This window comes from Choloepus didactylus, chromosome 10, assembly GCF_015220235.1.
Source record: "Choloepus didactylus isolate mChoDid1 chromosome 10, mChoDid1.pri, whole genome shotgun sequence".
Classification (NCBI taxonomy): Eukaryota; Metazoa; Chordata; class Mammalia; order Pilosa; family Megalonychidae; genus Choloepus; species Choloepus didactylus.
The window spans coordinates 89,785,923-89,803,930 of record NC_051316.1 but is presented as its reverse complement, the minus strand read 5'-3'; the positions used below and the strand labels follow the sequence as shown (position 1 = coordinate 89,803,930).

The following is an 18,008-nucleotide window of genomic DNA, read 5'->3' as shown; positions in this document are numbered from 1 at the left end:
TTCTAGTTAACTAAGAGTAACTCGATTATTTCTGGTCCTGCAATTGCTGTTTTCAAAGAAATTCAATACAATAAAAAAGCACGCATGTGACCACTGCACTCAGCAGAGCTGATGCTTTCTCTAGGTACTGAACAGTCCAGCAGCTCACTGCTATGAACAGCAATGACCAATGCCAGAATCATTGATTTACAAGGGGACCTTTAAGATCATGCTGAGTGTGACCCCTTCAAGTGAGAAAAGGAAATAGGTACAGGGTTATCCAAAATCACAGAGCTAGTTGGGACAGAGCCAGGCCTATGCTCCAAGTCCATGGATCTGATAAATTCAGGGTTCTTTCTATTGTGCAATATTTGACAACAAGAATTACTATTATTGTATGTTAAGGGTTATAACCCTCTTACATGAATTAGCTCATTTAATTTTCACAACAGTCCTTTGAGCAAGGTGTTATTATTAATCCCATTTAGAGATCGGGAAAGAGGCTTGGAAATGTGAAGTAATGTGCCTACCCTTACTTAGCCAGAAGGCACTAAGCACCCACCCAGTCCTAAGAGTCTGACACAGAAGAAAAGAAATCAGTGCAGCCCCACAACATGGAATGAAGAACCAGAAACTGGATGCTGGGAGGAGGGCCAGTTTTAGCTTTGGCCATAAAAACTGTCAATATTAATTACCTGGCTCACAGGCGTCCAGTTGCCCCAGATGCTTCTTTGCTAGCTAGCTTGTAGAGGCAAGTCTAAGCACTGTTGCTGGCTGGAATCCAAACAATCCTAAACTTGCCCCTATGGCAAAGAAACCAGAGAGCATGTGGAATCAATCCAAATTCTCGCCCTCCCCAACCCCCAGCCCCACCTCAGCCTAGCCACTCCTTCCTAGCATAACAAACCTCCCCAGTTGCCAGTTCTGGGAAAGTCACTTTTTTATAGTCAGCTCTTTCGCTGAGGGTGTTAATTTCATTCACTCACACCCACACTGTGTACAAACATGCAAATCATTAACATTTCCATTTACCAGACCGGTATGGCCCCTATTTGCTGGGATTTTTGAAGGAGATAATTCAATGTGTAATTATTGCAGCAATTTTTAATTCTCAAGGAAACTTCTGCCCACGTGTACTCCCCAAGAGGTAAAATAAGCACAGTAAGCAACCCTCCAGATTATTTCTGGAAAAGAGAGAGAGAAAGAAAAGGGTCCTTCTGTCAGGGTAGAATTATTGGTCTATTTTAGAGAAGTTTGTTTAGCTCTAAATTTCAAGGTTTTCTCAGGTGTCTGGTTCAATGAACCAATAACCGAATGTTGACTCTAGAATAGTCTTTTGTGAAGCAATCTTTTGCAATTTTAGCAATCAGCAATAAATTTACTCTTTATAAATTCCAAACTGCTATAAGATAGGGGAAGGCATACCTATTTTCATTCCCCAATGTCTCTATTTTGGACAGAGAAAGGCAAAGAATGAATGTTTCAAGTCCCATATAACCACCATACAACTGTCAGCATTGGCAGCTATCATTTATGGAGCACTTACTGTACACCGTTCCTTCAGCCGCCTTATTTCATTTAACACTCATGGTAAAACTGCTAGCCAAGGGTACTCACTCTTTCAACCCACCTTCAAGAAGTCACAATGCACACAGAGAGTGTACTAAATGCCACGCCCTGTGCTAGTGCTAAGAACTGAATAAGCACCACAGTTAAGACATCAGGCCCTGAGGCAATTTACAATCAATTTATGAAGAAATATTTTTAAAAGTCTAGGGTAAGGACTATGGAGAAAATATAGTCATTTGGAGGCAGCCATTGGGGAAAAGGGCTGTGAGAGAATGAGGCAATTTGGGATTACAAAATTCATGTATTCCAGTTCAGGAGGCAAATCAAGTCCGGGGCAGAGCTCCAGTTGAAACTCTCAGGATCCCCCTGGAAGCCAAGCCTTATTCTGCCTCCCATCCTATACCTTTGTATTGGGCCTGCTAGAACTCACCATAGTAATACAAATGAGTCAGATTTATCAACCATGAAAGCATCCATTATTTGGGGGGGGGGGGGGTATTGCTTTTTTCTTATGTTTTTGGGTCCTGAGAGCTATAAAAAAAACAAGAGTAACGAGTGTCAAAGGGTATAATCTTGGTCCCCTCTTGGAGTACATGTCCTGCGCTGGTTGAAATCATTAGAGAGAAGTTTCTCTAGTAGGTGTAAAATGTTCTTTACGGTGACAACAAACAAATGTGGTGAGACTCATGTTTCTTGCACTGGTGTCCTGTCACTTCATTTTTCCACTTTTCCACGTATCTGACCTGGAAACAGAAATGTAAAAATCTAAAAGGCAGATAATGATTTCCTTTAAATTTGCCTTCAGAATGTATTCTGGGCTTGACTTTCCTAATCGTTAATATCTCTGACTTGGATTCAAGACTGTATTCTCCAGAACACCTGCCAATATAGGGCGACAGGCTTGGCAGAAGCCAAGGCAGCCTGGGCTTTTCCTGCTGCCTGTAGTAAATTCACACAAGGATGTGCTTCAGTTTACTGCTCACTTGCCCCTAAAACAGACACTGACACCATATTCCCGGCCTTGGAGGCATGTGCCATCAGTCCTCTACAGGAGATTTCACAACATGGACTGTGGAAAATGCACTCAGATCCTAGGGTGGTGCCCAGGATTTATTAAATCCAGTTCCTAAATATTGTTCTAAAATCCCATTTCCAAAACAAAAACAATCTGAAAGACAAACAGCCAAACTGTGAAGGACTATTCCACCTCCTTGTTTGAGTGTTTCCTCTAAGCAGGGCTTCATGCAAAAAGAAAAATGGCTTTCAGTTCCAAGATATACTTTGGATTGAGGAGACAAACTGCCATATCAAGATCTAAACTGCACAAACAAATAAAAACCCTACAATGGCAAAGATGTGCACCTGGTCAATAGGATCTGTGAAGACAAACATCATAGACCACAAGTTGCTCTTCTTTTTATCCCCAATTCACTGCAGACCCTGAAATCCCTATTATCGACAGCATCATCCTTATTATCAATTATGTCATTTAAATTACTGGACACAACCAAACAAAATAACAATGTTTACCATAAAATCTTTAATTTTGTCTGTAAATCTAGGTGATTCCCATGAAAATTTTAAGTTTTAACTCTTACATTTTTCTAAGGAGAACCAGTTAGTAAATATATTAAATTCCTGTTTTAAATGTAAAAGTGGTGTTTTTAATTAACAACATCAGTATCTTTCAGGTGGCTAGAGATACCAACCCACATGGTGCTGAAAAAGAATGTCACATCCCAATCCACTTCAGTAAATACTTATTTCTGCAAAGATTCATTCTGAATGACACTGTACTATAGTCAAAAATAGCAACTATTCTTTCTTCCTTAGCCTTAAAAAATTTCTTAAAAATACATTAAATAAAGTATAAAGATTATCCATTACCTAGAGTCTGACACTTGCTAAACATATGCTATTTTGCTTAGTTGTATGCCTCACCCCCTTTTTTGTGCTGAACTGTTTGAGTAAATTGTAGACAGCATGACCCTTCACCCCTCAACATTTCAGCACAATTATCCAAAAGAAGGCATTCTCTCCTATATAATTCTCATAATCATTATCACTTGTAATAAAATTAACAATAGCTCCCCACTATCAACTACTATTCAGTATATTCAAGTTTCCTGACTTGTCCTCCAAGTGTCTTTTATGGCTATTTTGTTCCAATAAAGGACCACTAAGGTAACTTTTTCAAAGTAACATGGACAGAGAATGACAAAAATCAGAGGGGCTGATATCTGACAGTAAATTATCATCCCATCTATTTTTCCCTTTTAAAAAGAAGGGGGGAAAAAAAAAACTACCCATAATATAACCATAAAAGACAACTACAACTACTATTATTAACATTTTCATGCATTTTTTCCAGTTCATTTTTTCTGTACATAAGCACATGTTCACAAATACAATTATGATTGAACTGTCTTGCTACAGATCAAAGGTCACCGGCAATTTGGGGGACAAGTGGAGGTACAGAGACATACCTGATGAAATCTTGCAGTCTGCCAGCACATGGTCTTCTGGGCTAATAATAATGAAAGCTTGTGCTGGAAGACTGAATTGCCCTGAGACACTGTTAAAAGGACCTCCAGTGAGATGCACCACTGCATTGCTCTGTGACCTTGCTGGCTTCTTCCTCCTTAAAGCTGATATTAATACAAATGCCTGAGAGACACAGAGTAGGTATTAACAGATGCTGCCACCTGGATCTAGAATGGATATATGAGATTTTTACAGAAGTACTTTGAACTCTTTGGAAAAAAAGGTGCTAAATATTTAAAAGCTAATAATAGCATTTTCTAAATAAAAAAAATCACAAGAGACTCAAACTCTTAGATATGAAAATTTTGGTTTGGAATATTTTTTAAAACTGAAAGTTTTCAGTAAACAGACACACAGCACACTGCACCTGAATAAAACATCTCAAGCTGAAATAAATTCTGAGCCACACTGAGCCAACAACATACTGAGATATGAATTATTTTATTCCTTAAGAGAATTCTCTGTTAATTTTCATTAAACTATGTAGAACGGCAAAAGTTTTTGGTCTGGAAAATGTTTCCCTAAGCAGTTTCAGCTTTGGTTTTGAGTCAAAAGTCTAATAGAATGCTGCCTCCTTCCTTTTCCTGGAAACGAAGCCCAGGTCTTTCTTACCTTGTTTCCAAGGGCACAGATGGCTTCGTTTCACAGGCTTCTGTTTTTCAATAGCATTGCCCATTTTAAAGCCAAAGGATCACAGTGTCCTTCCAAACCTGTGTCTTTTTTGACCAGCAAATAAGAAACCAGTCCCCAGCTGAAAGCAGATTCATCTTGCAGACATCTCAAATCACTCAGCAGCAGAGCCCTGGCAAACCCTTACAAGGAAAACTTCAGGAATTCTACTCTGAAAGGGATTTGCCTTTTGCCTTTCAAAGTCCCAGAGAGGAAATCAGAAGAAAAGGCTTGTTATCGCTCTACCGGTGAGTCTAAGTAATCCGTCTATATTAAGAAGCTTTTCCTCAGCCCTCCTTTGACACTTTATTACTCATCTGTACAGCAACAGTCCCAAAGAATGAACTATATTTCCAAACACTATCAATACTGCTTCTCCCTTGAGAAAATTTTGGGGTGTGCCACGAGAAACATTATCACACAGACCTTATGTCACACCATCTTTTTAAGTTTCTTGTGCTCAGACCAATGTGGAAAAGTATCACATGATGAGTGCCAACAGAGAAAACAAGCTAATTTCATTAATACTGCGTTACTAAGGGGAAAAACCACCAAAACACAAGCAACAGCTCAGTTTCCAAAGAAGAAAAGACCATGGAGGAAAAACACAGCTAATAGTTTGTAACCTCAAGTTCCAAACTTCCACTGCATTTGGGGAACAATTGTGCTGGAAAAAATTTTACGCCACCTGAACTCTAAATAAGTTTCAGGGGGGCAGGGAAGAGGCAGAACGAAGGTGTGAAATTATACTTTTGGGTAGAAAGGAAGAAAATTTCAAGGTGAATGGAAGACTTCACTTTTGCAATCCTACAGTGTGAGGTTAGAAAAGCTTATAAACGATCCCCTTTAACATGGTGGGTAAGAATGTGGGTTCTGGAGCCCAACCACTTGGGTTCAAATCCTGGCTCTGCCACTTGGCTTTGCCAACTAAGCACAGCAGCCTCAGCTTCCTCATACGTCAAATGGGCCTGAGTCCAGTCCCGCCTCCTCAGCTGTAATGAGGATCAAAAGAAGGAAAATATTTGTGAAGTGCTTAGCATGTTAACCACAGCACTTAGGAAGCCTTTGGTCAAGATTTATGACATCATCATTTTAGTAATCTTAGACTGTGAAACTGTATTGGCTCAGATGGCAGATTTCTGGCTTCAGCCAATTTGGCCAAAGGCTCAAAAAGTGAATTTCATCCTATAGAGATAGACGGTACAATATGAGACCAAAGTATAGAACTGAAGTACAATTTGGAAGACAACATTCCAAAAAAGGTCCACAAAACCAAAGAGACCAACCGTAACAGGCACTAAATGCCATTCTGGTTCTGAAGTTCAGTTTGCTCTCTTACAACTCTGAGCACTATAGCCTTCATGTAACAACCAGCCCCTGCCTATTCCAAGAAAGAGAAAAATAATCTTGCCAACTGATGCAAAATGAATGACACCAAATCTAAATCTCTATAAGCTCTGAAGGCTTCATATTTTGATCCATGAATAGAAAAATCATGTTCACAAGATCATAGCTAGAGATTCCAAACTAGGAAAAGCAAATAGAACATGTCAGTTTCACTCCTCCAATGACACACCAGCAAGAAAAGCAAATGTATGAAAGCCACTGCCAGTTCCCCATTTCCCTCACTATACCACTGTGGAGACAGTATTAAATCAAACCAAAGTACAACCACAAAATGAGAAAGAACAAAGTTTCAGAAAGCCACCACACCAGAGAGGATCGCTGAAACGTAAGATTTGGTAAAATGTCCAATCTTTACTCAGTGCACATCTCCCTCTCATCCACAACCAACCCCCTACCCTTTTAGTAAATTCTAAAGAGACTTCATTTATTTGTTTCTACTAAATACCATAACAATCTTCTTTACACAAGTTTTCAATGCTAGATCTGACCTCATTTCTTCCATAAGACATTAAGTTCAACAGAGCTTCAAAAACCACAATAAATCAGAGAGGCTCTAATTATGAGCTGATATTTTAACATCTCATTTTACCTCAAGAAAACTTTAATTTGTGAATATTTGGCAAACAACTTACTGAATGCTCTATATCCAATGCAATCCAGCACTTAGCGGAATGCCTTGCACACAGCAGGTGTTAATAATGATCTGTTTAATAAATGGATGGATAGATGAAGGAACAGACAAATGAACAAATGGAATTCCACGCGCTGCCCTGATTCTCCCTCTCCCTAGAATGTGTTTATCAGTTTCTGATCCATAAATAAATGTTCCTTTCCTTGCAAGAGTCAGAGGACTTAGGCCTACCCAGAACACTGATCCACCCTCCCCCATCCCTTAGCTCAGGCAGGGTTCCCCAGCCTTAGAGTTTCACCTGTAATTTTTTTAATTTTCCCCTTAGTCTGTTAAACCCCTTGAAGTGAGGAACCTTTGTGTCAATTCCTCACAGTGCCTATGCCCTCTTGGGACAGTGGGTTCTGAGCTGGTGGGGTGCAGTTAGAGAACCTGTGATCAAGCCTGGTTCTGCCATTTCTTAGTGGGGACTACCACATATAGGAGAAAATGCATCCCAAATTGTAAGCAGCTAATTTACTGATGAACTTTTCAAACAAACTGGAAATCCTTGAGAGAAAATCTATGAAATGAGGGCTTTGTGGTTCAACTACTTCTCAGTTAATCATGGTCTCCCAAGATGATTCAAATGTGAACTGTTTTTAGAGGGATGGGAGGAGAGATAAATGAAATGGTTTATTTTGAAGCATTCTTCACTGATTTCCAGCTCAGAAAAAGTACCTTTGGAGTCATCCCCAAAGATGAATGCACTCATAGTCCAAGATAGGCACGTGACCCATCTCCAATCTGCATCTCATAGACAACATGAGATTTTAACCAACAGGACTAATAGAAAATGAAATGCCACCAGACGTGGGACGCTCATCAAACAGCCAAGATGATGTTTTTCCATGTCTGGCCCAAATGCTTTGAGGATGCTGTGAATGTATGTATTGCTTTCAATCAGACCATATTTGGCCACGTGTTATCAAAGTTACTCCTTAAGGTATCTGTACCAGAAGCCCCAAATCACTGGCTCACAGAATGGTAGGCCCGAATGAGACTTAAAAGATCATCTACTCCAACAAGCCCCTCCCCCATTTTGTAGTTAAAGGGTTTGTACCTCCAGGAGAGGAGAGGACCAAGGCTACATATTTGGTGGGAAAGCCAGATCTAGCACCCAGAAATTTCATCCCTGGCAAGGAAATCTTCTGCTACTCACTTCCTCATGCCCAGAGAGGTTAGCAATGGAGAGGTGCTGGCTTTGGAGAAGAGCTAGACTGGTTTGAACCTCTGTGTGGGCACAAATGACCCAGGCAACTTTAGAACAGAATTTAACCTCTTTGGACCTTATTTTTTCTCATATGTAAAATTGTGTACAATTATACCACCTACTTCATAGGGTAGTTTTAAGAGTTAAATAAGATGTTTGAAAAATGCCTGGTAGAAAGCAGGTACTCATTAAAGAATAGCTACTATTGCTGTTTATATTACTTTATTACCTATAAACCTTCACCCTTCAATGTAATTCATTAAAGGAAAATTATTAACCCTTGGCAAGGGATTTTTATTTTTTCATAACGCAGTAAGATTTGCTGCCACATTCAGGTAAATAACTCATTCCCTTAGTGCAATTTTTAAAAAAATTTTATTTTTTGATTGTGGAAAGTTATAAACTAGAAGAGTATTTAATACTATGGCTCCTGAAACATTTTACGGAGAGGCCCCCTACCTGCAGGATACTACCAGATTCAGAAGAAATCTAAGTCATAGAGTCCCACAAAGAGTTTCTCACTTCTTGAGGGAGATTATTTTAAAAGTGAGAAATCATGGCTCAAAAGGGAAAGGCCAGTGGATCCCTGTAATGTGTACATTCACCCATCCAGAGTCAAAGAAACTGAGGCAGGACTCTCCAGTGGGTACCTAGCAGCTGACACAAAGCTTTGTGTGTGGAATTTGTCTGCTGGGAGGAAAGTCTGCTGTTGGTCACTTCCCCTCTGGAGAAAAATACAATACAAGGAAGCACCAAGCACTGTGGGAATGTTCCAAGTGGGAGTTCCAGCTAGGTCAAGAACATAAACAAAAGGGAATGACCAGCCTCGAGGTCAGGCCAGGCAGAGCACTCAGGCAGAATGTCTGGGAGCCAGTTTTCTGGGTGTGAGCTCCTGTACACAGCACTCTGGACTCTGCTTTGAAGTGATTTCCCTGCCTAACCCTAGAGGAAATCATCAAAGGCAAAAGGCACATTGCATGTAGTGTGTCACAGGAAACACGAGCTCAGGGATTCTCTTATGATGCAGTCACATACCCACAGATTGGTTTCAGACTGTCACAGCTGGAGAAGCCTTGGAGATTCATTCAACAAATACTGACACCACACAGAGCTTAGATCTGGCAGAGAATCAGATGAAAGCCAAATAACATTCATAAAGAATCGCTTGGTTACCACAATGATCAGTGCTGAGTTCAGAGTAGAAAAAGCATGTCTATCTAGCAGGGAGACCTAATCAAAGATGGGAGGTTGGAGAAGAGTGAGCCTTGACGGATGAGTAGGAACTCTCCAAGCAAAGTGGCGAGGAACAGCATGTGCAAAGGACCTGTGTAGCTGGAGGTGCATGAATGGGGAATGCAGTGGCAGGAGTTAAGGTAGAGAGGCAAGCAGTGGGTCAGCTGAGACAGGACCTTATACGCCGAAGGTTTCATCTCATGGGCTTCAACCGGTTCCTAAGGTGTTGGCTAAACCGTGTTCACTTTTCTGGGAAAACAAGGTCCATGGCTTCCTTCAAATTCTTGAAAATCTCCATAACCCACCAAAGGCTAAGAACCACTGAGCTAGTCCAATTCCCTCATTACGTAATGGGGAAGCCAAGGTCCAGAAAGGCAAAGATATCTTCTCAAGGTTTTATAGAGTCAAGAGAACCCAATTCTCTGACTCTCAGTCTGGTGTTTTTCCACAGCCAGTCAGGTGCCTTATTTCTGGCATGACATGTCTCAACAACAACAAAATGCTAATCCTCAATGAATACTGATTCTGTATCCCCAACAAGGCTGCTCTGATTCTCTCTCCAGGCAGGCCTAAAAGTGACACTACAGAAATGAACTGATAAGTCACCCAGTCCATCTTTCTTGGAGTTTAACCTAACCTGCAAAATTCAAGGGGTCAGGATCTGACCCTCACTTCTGATTCCAAGGCCCCCAGACAAGATGGCTTCTAGCTTTTCAAAGACCTCTGCAGAATATGCTGTTCATTATAGGAAGGGCCATCAGGGCAGAGCCCTCACCACTAAATCGCACCTTGGTCTTCTGAAGAAGCTGTTTATTTGTTGTTCTTTTCAAAGTCAGAACTGGGCCAGGAACTAAATCTAGCCCACAAGAACTTCAAAGAGAGCAAGTCCAGACCCCAGTTTTATCAATTCCATCTGGTATTGAGAGAAAGGCACTATGTTTTCAAAAGTGAACAAAAACAGTCATTTTCTCCTCTGCTGCTTATTTCATGAGATTTGGACTACTTGGGGAAAATTCTAAATATGTGTGAAGAACATTTCTTAAACTCTTGATACGTCCTGGGATAACTAAAAAATTAAGTCTCAACTGCCTAGATTGACATTTGAGGCCTTTTGGAATCTGACTCCAAACTACTTTTACCCACCTTTTTCTCCCATGTTCCCTATACAGAGGGGCCTTCACTTTGGCTAGAGATTGATACCATGCCCAAACACACTCCTTCACCATATCATGCCTTCTTCCTCTCCAGTTAATCAAATTAAACCTAATGGTAAACACCCAACAGACTCTAAGACCCACTAAACCAGGAGTTGTTAAGTGGACTGGATCCAAGAAGCCAGTGAACCCTCTGAATTTTGTGTGCATTTTCATGGATTTTGTTGGATGCTCAATAAGGGTTCATAACCCCAGAAAATAAGTACACTGACTATGGTATTTGAAAAGCAAGGACCATGTCCTACTCCCTATTCCAGCCCCTTCCAGTCCTAGGAAGAGATCTGAGGGATTGAACCCTAGGGTGTTTCAAAATTGAGAGTTCAGAAGACAGAGGAAAAGGAAGGCTGAGATGAAAATGTATACATGTTAGAGCTCTTATACGTTAAGAAAATTCAAAGGAAGCTTGTACACATTAACCGTAATGTTTATAAAATAATGACGTGAGTATTGTGTGACTTGAAACATAGCTTGTATTTTAGAGATTTGTCTTCAAGTTCCAGACGCTTTATTTTTAATGTCTGGCTAATCATTATGAATAATATATCAATCTAATTAATTAGATACTATCCCAAGGTATCATATACATTTAGTGTGAGATTCATCAAAGTTTTCTTCATAACTGCCAATCTACTGGCCATCTTCTTTTCAGAGCTAATTAGAGCACTGTCACTTTTTACCTCCCAGAACTGCTGAAAAAAAGTAGCTTCTAGACGTAGAAGTGCCAACATTGGCATTTTCTTGTTCACTTGTGCTTATATTTACTTAAATCATCTTCAGTCTGTGATATCTTTGCAAGAATATTTTTAAGCCAATTACACATTTTGTAAGAGTTAGTTTGGTTAAAACTCGATAATATAATCCACAAATCCACCTACCCAGACTAATTTAAACTTCAGTATATAGAAATTCGTTAAAGCCAACCCAGGGGTGAGGATACCACTATCACTTCTTCTGAACCATAGGATTCCCAGTCTTTCCTATATACTCCAATGTACCACAGGGGACCATGACTATCTGGGTGAGGAAACCACTGTCAATTTGCATACTTACAAACCATCAGGGCTTAATTTCTTACCTGTTTTTGAAAATGAAAACAGTAAATATAAATCAAAGTTTCAATACTTTCTTCCCAAACCTCAATGGACTGTCTTGGGTACCCACTTCCACTGCCATCTTTGAAGACTACTACACTACATAATGCTGGCAGTTCAGGATAGTGGCTTCAGTCTGGCTCTTCCATATGGCAGCTGGGCAAGGCCTGTAAACCCCCCTGGGCCTCAGTTTTCTTATCTATAAAATGAGATCACTACCACCTTTAATGCATGTAGCACAGCTCTTGGCATTAGCACACAGCAGCTGTTTTGCTATATCCTTACTATTTTTATTACTATCCTAATGGCAGCTTTTTATTTTTTAGGTCAAATTCCTAGGACCCTTTTCATTCCTTTCCATACTTAACTTTAAGCAGCGGTTTCAAAGTGTCTCCTCCCTGCCCCCTGCACTCCACAAGTAGCCTCAGCATCACCTAAGAACTTACTAGAAATTAAAATTCTTGGCCCAACCCCAGACCTCCTGAATCAGAAACTCTGAGTTTGGGGGCCAGTAATTCGTGTTTTAACAAGTTCTCCAGGTGCTAAAGTTTGAGAACCACTGGAGAAGGCAAGGCAGCATTCTGGGATACCCAGCAGGTCCTCAGGACAGGGACTGCCTGACCCCTTATGATCCTGTCATCAATACATGCTAATATAATGGGCTGCAAGTTACCAATCTGCCACAAACCCAGAGTCTCCAACCAGTATTCCTGGCTGTTTACTTTAAGCATGAAATATATATAAGTTGCATAAAAATGAAGCTTCTTACACAATTCAATCCCCATATTCTTTTCTATCACTATTAACAGGAAAGAAAAAAAATCTTAGTCCAGCTTAAACCAGACTAGTGCACCTATATAATTATTTTTCTGATTTTATTTACAAGACTAAAATGACAAAAAAAATCTAATATCTTTTACACCCATTCCAATACGAATTTAAGATCTACTTAATCTAATTTTAAATCATTAAAAAACATGTTCTGGTTGTTGTATATGCATGTTTTATAACCAAACTGTTCCAGACTTTGACGCTTCCGTGAGTTCAGTGATTGGAACATGCAAATGTAAGCCGCCCGAAGGGAGAATGGGACCAAAACCAAATTCAGCTCACCCTCCTATGGAGTCTATGGACTTGATTCTGCATTGAAACAGGCCAGATTTCTGGAATAGTTCTCTCACCCTACAAACCCAGACCCTCTCCAACCCAAATGTGAGGGATTCAATAAGTCATAAATGATTACTTACTCACTATTTTCTGATCCAAACCTCTTTTGAGAGTGACAACAAGGGTGCTATTAATAATTATGCCAGGACAGCAGGCATAAACTGGGATGTGTGATCACTATCCCATCTGTTACAGCCTACACAAGGAGTATAACCCTCAAAATAATTTTCTTCTGATGTCCAGACATCTGTGAGGTAGAATAGAGGTACATGTATAAGCAAAAATCCAGTCTGACCCTGCAATCAAAGGCTAAGTCTTCCTTGGAGGAGAAAGCCCGGATCCAGTCCCAATGTACTCTAGGAGAGCAGGAAGCTTGGCTTGTCTTATTCATTGCTGTGTCCCCAGCCATGAGTTGCACAAGAGCAGGTGCTCAAGAAATCAACTGAAAGAATGAATCAATGCTTAATACTGTATTTCCTTGATTCTCAGATGTATACTTTTCCCAGTTCAACTTCTGAAATCAGTTTATCATTTTATAACCCACTCTAATGTGTTTTTTTCTTCTTTTTTTCCTTAGAAGTGTTACTAAGTCAGTGATATCTCTTATGTGTGTTGATATTTTAGTATCAAGAAAACACAGTAACTGGCTATCACCCCAGGTTAGTAAAGAGGCATGTTAATGATACGTGTGAGACCAGAGACCATATCATGGCAATCTCAAGATAGTAACTCCAGATCGGAGGCACCATTCCATCTCACAGGGCATGCCCCACAGGAGAACTCTTGGAGAAAGCCTTGATCCTGCCTTTGCCTAGATCATTCTCCCCTTCCCTCCCCCAATCCAGCGATACCTTCTCAAGAATGTGGCCAGTTGCCTGGAATCCTGCACCATGCTAGAGTAAATGCTATATATGTTGTCGACTCATTAAGAATAAGTCTGATGATGGTATCCAGACATAGCCCTTAGATGGCAACCACTAAGAAGCTTCATGGAGTTGTTATTAATAGGTGACATTCATTCAGGACTAACAATGTGTTAGGCTACAACACCCATCAGGCTCTTGGGCTCATGAGACTCCCACAGCTACTCTTGGCACTGATCTACTTGAAATCATACTGAACAGGAGCCAAACCTTGCCAGGTGGCAGCTTTGGACTCTGAGCATCCTTAAAGGAGTACAGCACAGCTGAGAGGCTCAAGCACAAGGGGAAGAGATCCACATACAGAGGGTATGGGATCCTCCCTGGCTTAGAAGCTCCCTGCCCCATAGGAGCCAATATCTCTCTTAACTACTCAGGCTGTCTCAAGCAACATGCCCAATTTCAAGAGTCATCATACCCAGAGAAGTCCAAAGTGCAATGCCCCCCCAAAACTAAATATAGATCAATTATAGTTCTTCCCAGCCCAGATGCAATTTACTAATCAGGTTCATTTTTACCTTAAGCAATGTTGCCTAGTAGCACAGTTGGCAAATGCCATCTTTATCTGTTTCCAGAAAACAGGGTCAAATTCTCATGCAGATAAACAGTGGTTATGTGGTTTGTGGAAACCATGTACACTACTCTGCAGTAAAAATGATTGAACCACTGAAAAAAGCAACAACTTGATGAATCCCAAAGGTGGTATGCTAAGATTGACTATAAATGGGCAGCATGACGGAGTGTTTTCAGGATGACAGAACTGTTCTGTATCCTGATTATGGTAGTGGTCACACAAATCTACACATATTAACACACAGAACTGAACACCAACAAAAGCCAGTGTTGCTGTTCATAAATTTAATTCTCATGTAGAAGGGGAGAAGTTTTCCCCTTTTATCCACATAGGCATTATGCTTCCAAGAATCATCTCATGGAATCCTTATTAAAAAAACAAAAAACAGAAATGAACAATTCTTGACTGTCACTTGAATCCAGGTTTGAATGAAGGACAAGAAACTAAGTCCCGATTATTTCAGATACTGGAGATTCCATTCTTCTTTCCAAGACCCAAGGTGTTTTAGAAATTATCATTTATCATATAGTAGCAGGAATTTACAGTTGGTAGACCACCACATCTGTACATAAATGAATCTTTCCTCTCAGGGACAGAATCCCTGGGATCCTGAGCCAAAAAAAAAAAAAAAAAGAAAAGGCTTAGGAGCCACTGCTCTAGTTCAAGGCCCACAATTTATGGAGGGAAAACCGGAAGCTCAAGGAGGGTCAGTGGATTGCCCCAAAGGACACAGCAAGTTTGTGGCAATGCTGGGTTGGAAGGCAAGGCCCCCAGATGCCCAGTCCAATTCTCTCTCCACTACCCAAAGTCACCACAGCTCCAAGCATTCCTAGTGACAACAGCGAGTAAGTTCTCTGTGATGATTTTAGTTCCACACGATTTCCCCAGCAGTAGGTGCACTTTGTCTTCCAAGCTGGGACCAGGGAACTTTGAGATCCCAGATACATGGAGCTGATATGTAGTCCAGGTCCCTAACCCAATTCTAATCTTGGTCAAATATAAAAACTTCTGTCTACAACCTTACATATTTAGGATAATTAATAGAGACAGCTCCCCATGAACAGAAAAAAACAAGGACAGAACATGCAGAAAACATGCTTTGATCTGTGCCTTTGGTTTTCTGATGAGCTCAGAGAATTAATATTTGTAAGGCATTTTTGACAAGCTGAGACAGAAGCACAAATTAGCATAGTTATGCTAATTAAGTGAAAGGTTCTATACCTCCAGGACCAGATGATTAAAGAAAGTGAAAAGGGTCGAATGGGCTTTGCTCTCTCTGCAGAAGGCACTGTGCTTCCTCCTAGCTGCACTAACAAACTTGTAAGACTACACATCTTTTTTTCGAGGTATGCGAAAAGCCCAGGAGAGTACAAGTAAAGGAAGACTCAACAATACATTAGAACTTCTGAATTGATCCTAACTGTGAAAATTAATCAAGGGGGTAAAAATAAAGGTATGAAATCACTCTCCTTGTGGCTGTTCAACGCAATTTATAAATTACTTGTATATAAGGACCTTGAATGGTTTGTAGTATTTTGTCACAAAACAAAAGCAACACACTGTGTTCATTTCAGATCCAGTGCTGAACAAAGATGGCTTGATTAATCCCAAGAGTCACCCCTGCAAGGAGAAACTGAGGTGGTGTCTCTTCGGACAAAGCAAAACTATAATGTTGGTGATCAGTGCTGAGATAAGCTGCCTCCAAGCACAGGCCCATTCCTTCTAGATAGATATTAAGAAATAAGGCAAGTGCTCGCTTCAGCAGCACATATACTAAAATAGGAACAATACAGAGAAGAGTAACATGGCCCCTGTGCAAGGATGACATGCAAATGCATGAAGCGTTCCGTATTTTTGTTGTTTAAAAGAATGTAACCCAGAGCAGCACCACAAACCTAAATAAGTGTTAGCATGATATATTTATAAGGTATGACACTAGTGCAAAGGGTTAACAACAGAGTGGTATGGAAAAACTACCCATTACATATTAAAGACTATATTTAATAGGAATATCTTACCAACGCTACACTAATATTAGGGATGAATAATGAGCAGCTGATAAGAGATCTGGGATGTATTATGTTATGATAATTGTTTAAAGTTGAGAGTGATGATTGTACAACTAAGTGAAGATAATGTAAGAAACTGATTGTTTATCTTGGGATAGAATATATACTAAGTGAAGTTAGAACCCACTACTTAATAAATCAAGTCCTCCTATAATTATGCCTAAGAGGCACCTCCAGGGAACCTCTTTTGTTGCTCAGATGTGGCCTTTCTCTCTCTAAGCCCAACTCAGCAAATAAATTCATTACTCTCCCCCCCCCATGAGAGACATGACTCCCAGGGGAATGAAACTCCCTGGTGACATGGGACATGATTCCCAGATACGAGCCTGGCCCTGGCAGTGAGGGATTGTTAAATGCCTACTTGACCAAAAGGTGGGGGAAAAGAAAGGTAACAAGCTGAGTTCACAGTAGTAAGAGATCCCAAATAGAGTCGAGAGGCTATCCTGGAGGTTTCTCTTATGCAAGCTCCAGCTAGACATCCCAAATAGCCACGTATGCAATGCCCTTACCAAAAGTAGCCCCCAAATAGCTAGGTCCCTATCTGAGATTCTATACAAGATTCACTCACTAAGTTTTATCTTTCAGAAACTTGAATCCACCAGAGTTTCTTATACCAGACAAGTCCTAAAACCCAGAGGCAAGAGTCTCTTGAAGATCAACAATCAAATGCAGCCCCCTTCCCCATACTGTCCATACCCCCTTTCAATATGAACAAATTAGAGTGCTCACTGCCTAGATTTCCTTGAAGACGGAAAAAGAGATTAAGTGAGAGGAAGGAATAGCAACAAACAAGATAAGATTTAACAAAGCTCTATGAATACTGCAACTTTATTTAATTAAATACATATTTTTGGATGCTGGGGTGTTGGAATGGCTGGAAGGAGGTAAATGACATGGTGAAACTGTAGCCTATATAACATCCTTTGGGATTTGCTCTATAGCTGCTCACTGAATTGTGCCTTGAAGGTCCTTACCTTTCTGTTAATACCTCCTATAGCATAATAGGGAAGAGACTGAGACTGTGGAACTATAACCCATAAAAATTTTTGAAATTACCTATATAACTGCTTGTTGAGCTATACATCAAGAGGTGACACCTTTCTTATATGTATGTATGTTATATTTTACAATAATGGAAATGGCTGAAGTTGTGGGGAAAAAAATAACAACAATAACAACAGCAAAAAAAAAAGGAAAAAAAAAAAAAGAAGGTGAAATGAAATGCCATCTTCTCTTCCTGCAAATTATCTCTTCAGAGGATTACTACTTAGTTGTAAAAGTCTATTCCCTGGAATTTAGCATTCTCAAGTACCAAAAAAAGGGGGGGGGGGGGCAGAGGGGAATACCCTGAAAGGAAATACCTGAATACTAACCAGAGACCGCCCCTTCTGTGAGTGCAGAGGTCTGGATTTCACTTACCATATTACCATTTTTTAAGGACATAGTCATTTTAGAGCAGAAGGGGCTCTCAGATAAGAAAAACAGCTAAAATTTACTGAGCACTGCTGAGGTGTAAAGATTCTGCTAAGATGCTTTACCTGCATTATCTCACTTAATCCTCTCTCAACACCATGAGGCAGCTTCTGTTATTATTGTCCCCAGTCAGATGAAGAACTGAGGCTTAAACAGGTTCACTGACATGCCCAAGATCCCACAACTACTAAATGGAAGAGCTGGGAGTCAAAATCTCAT

General features: G+C 40.3%; 1 protein-coding gene and 1 non-coding gene across 12 annotated transcripts in view; one reads left to right on the top strand and one right to left on the bottom strand.

Annotated features, from left to right (window-relative positions):
* The window catches only part of RAPGEF1 (Rap guanine nucleotide exchange factor 1), a 165,927-nt gene that overhangs the window by 138,606 nt on the left and 9,313 nt on the right, over positions 1-18,008 (bottom strand). The gene's annotated exons all lie outside the window — the stretch shown is intronic.
* Positions 15,997-16,103, top strand: LOC119505831. The gene has a single exon (XR_005210867.1). It is a non-coding gene; the product is annotated as a U6 spliceosomal RNA (small nuclear RNA).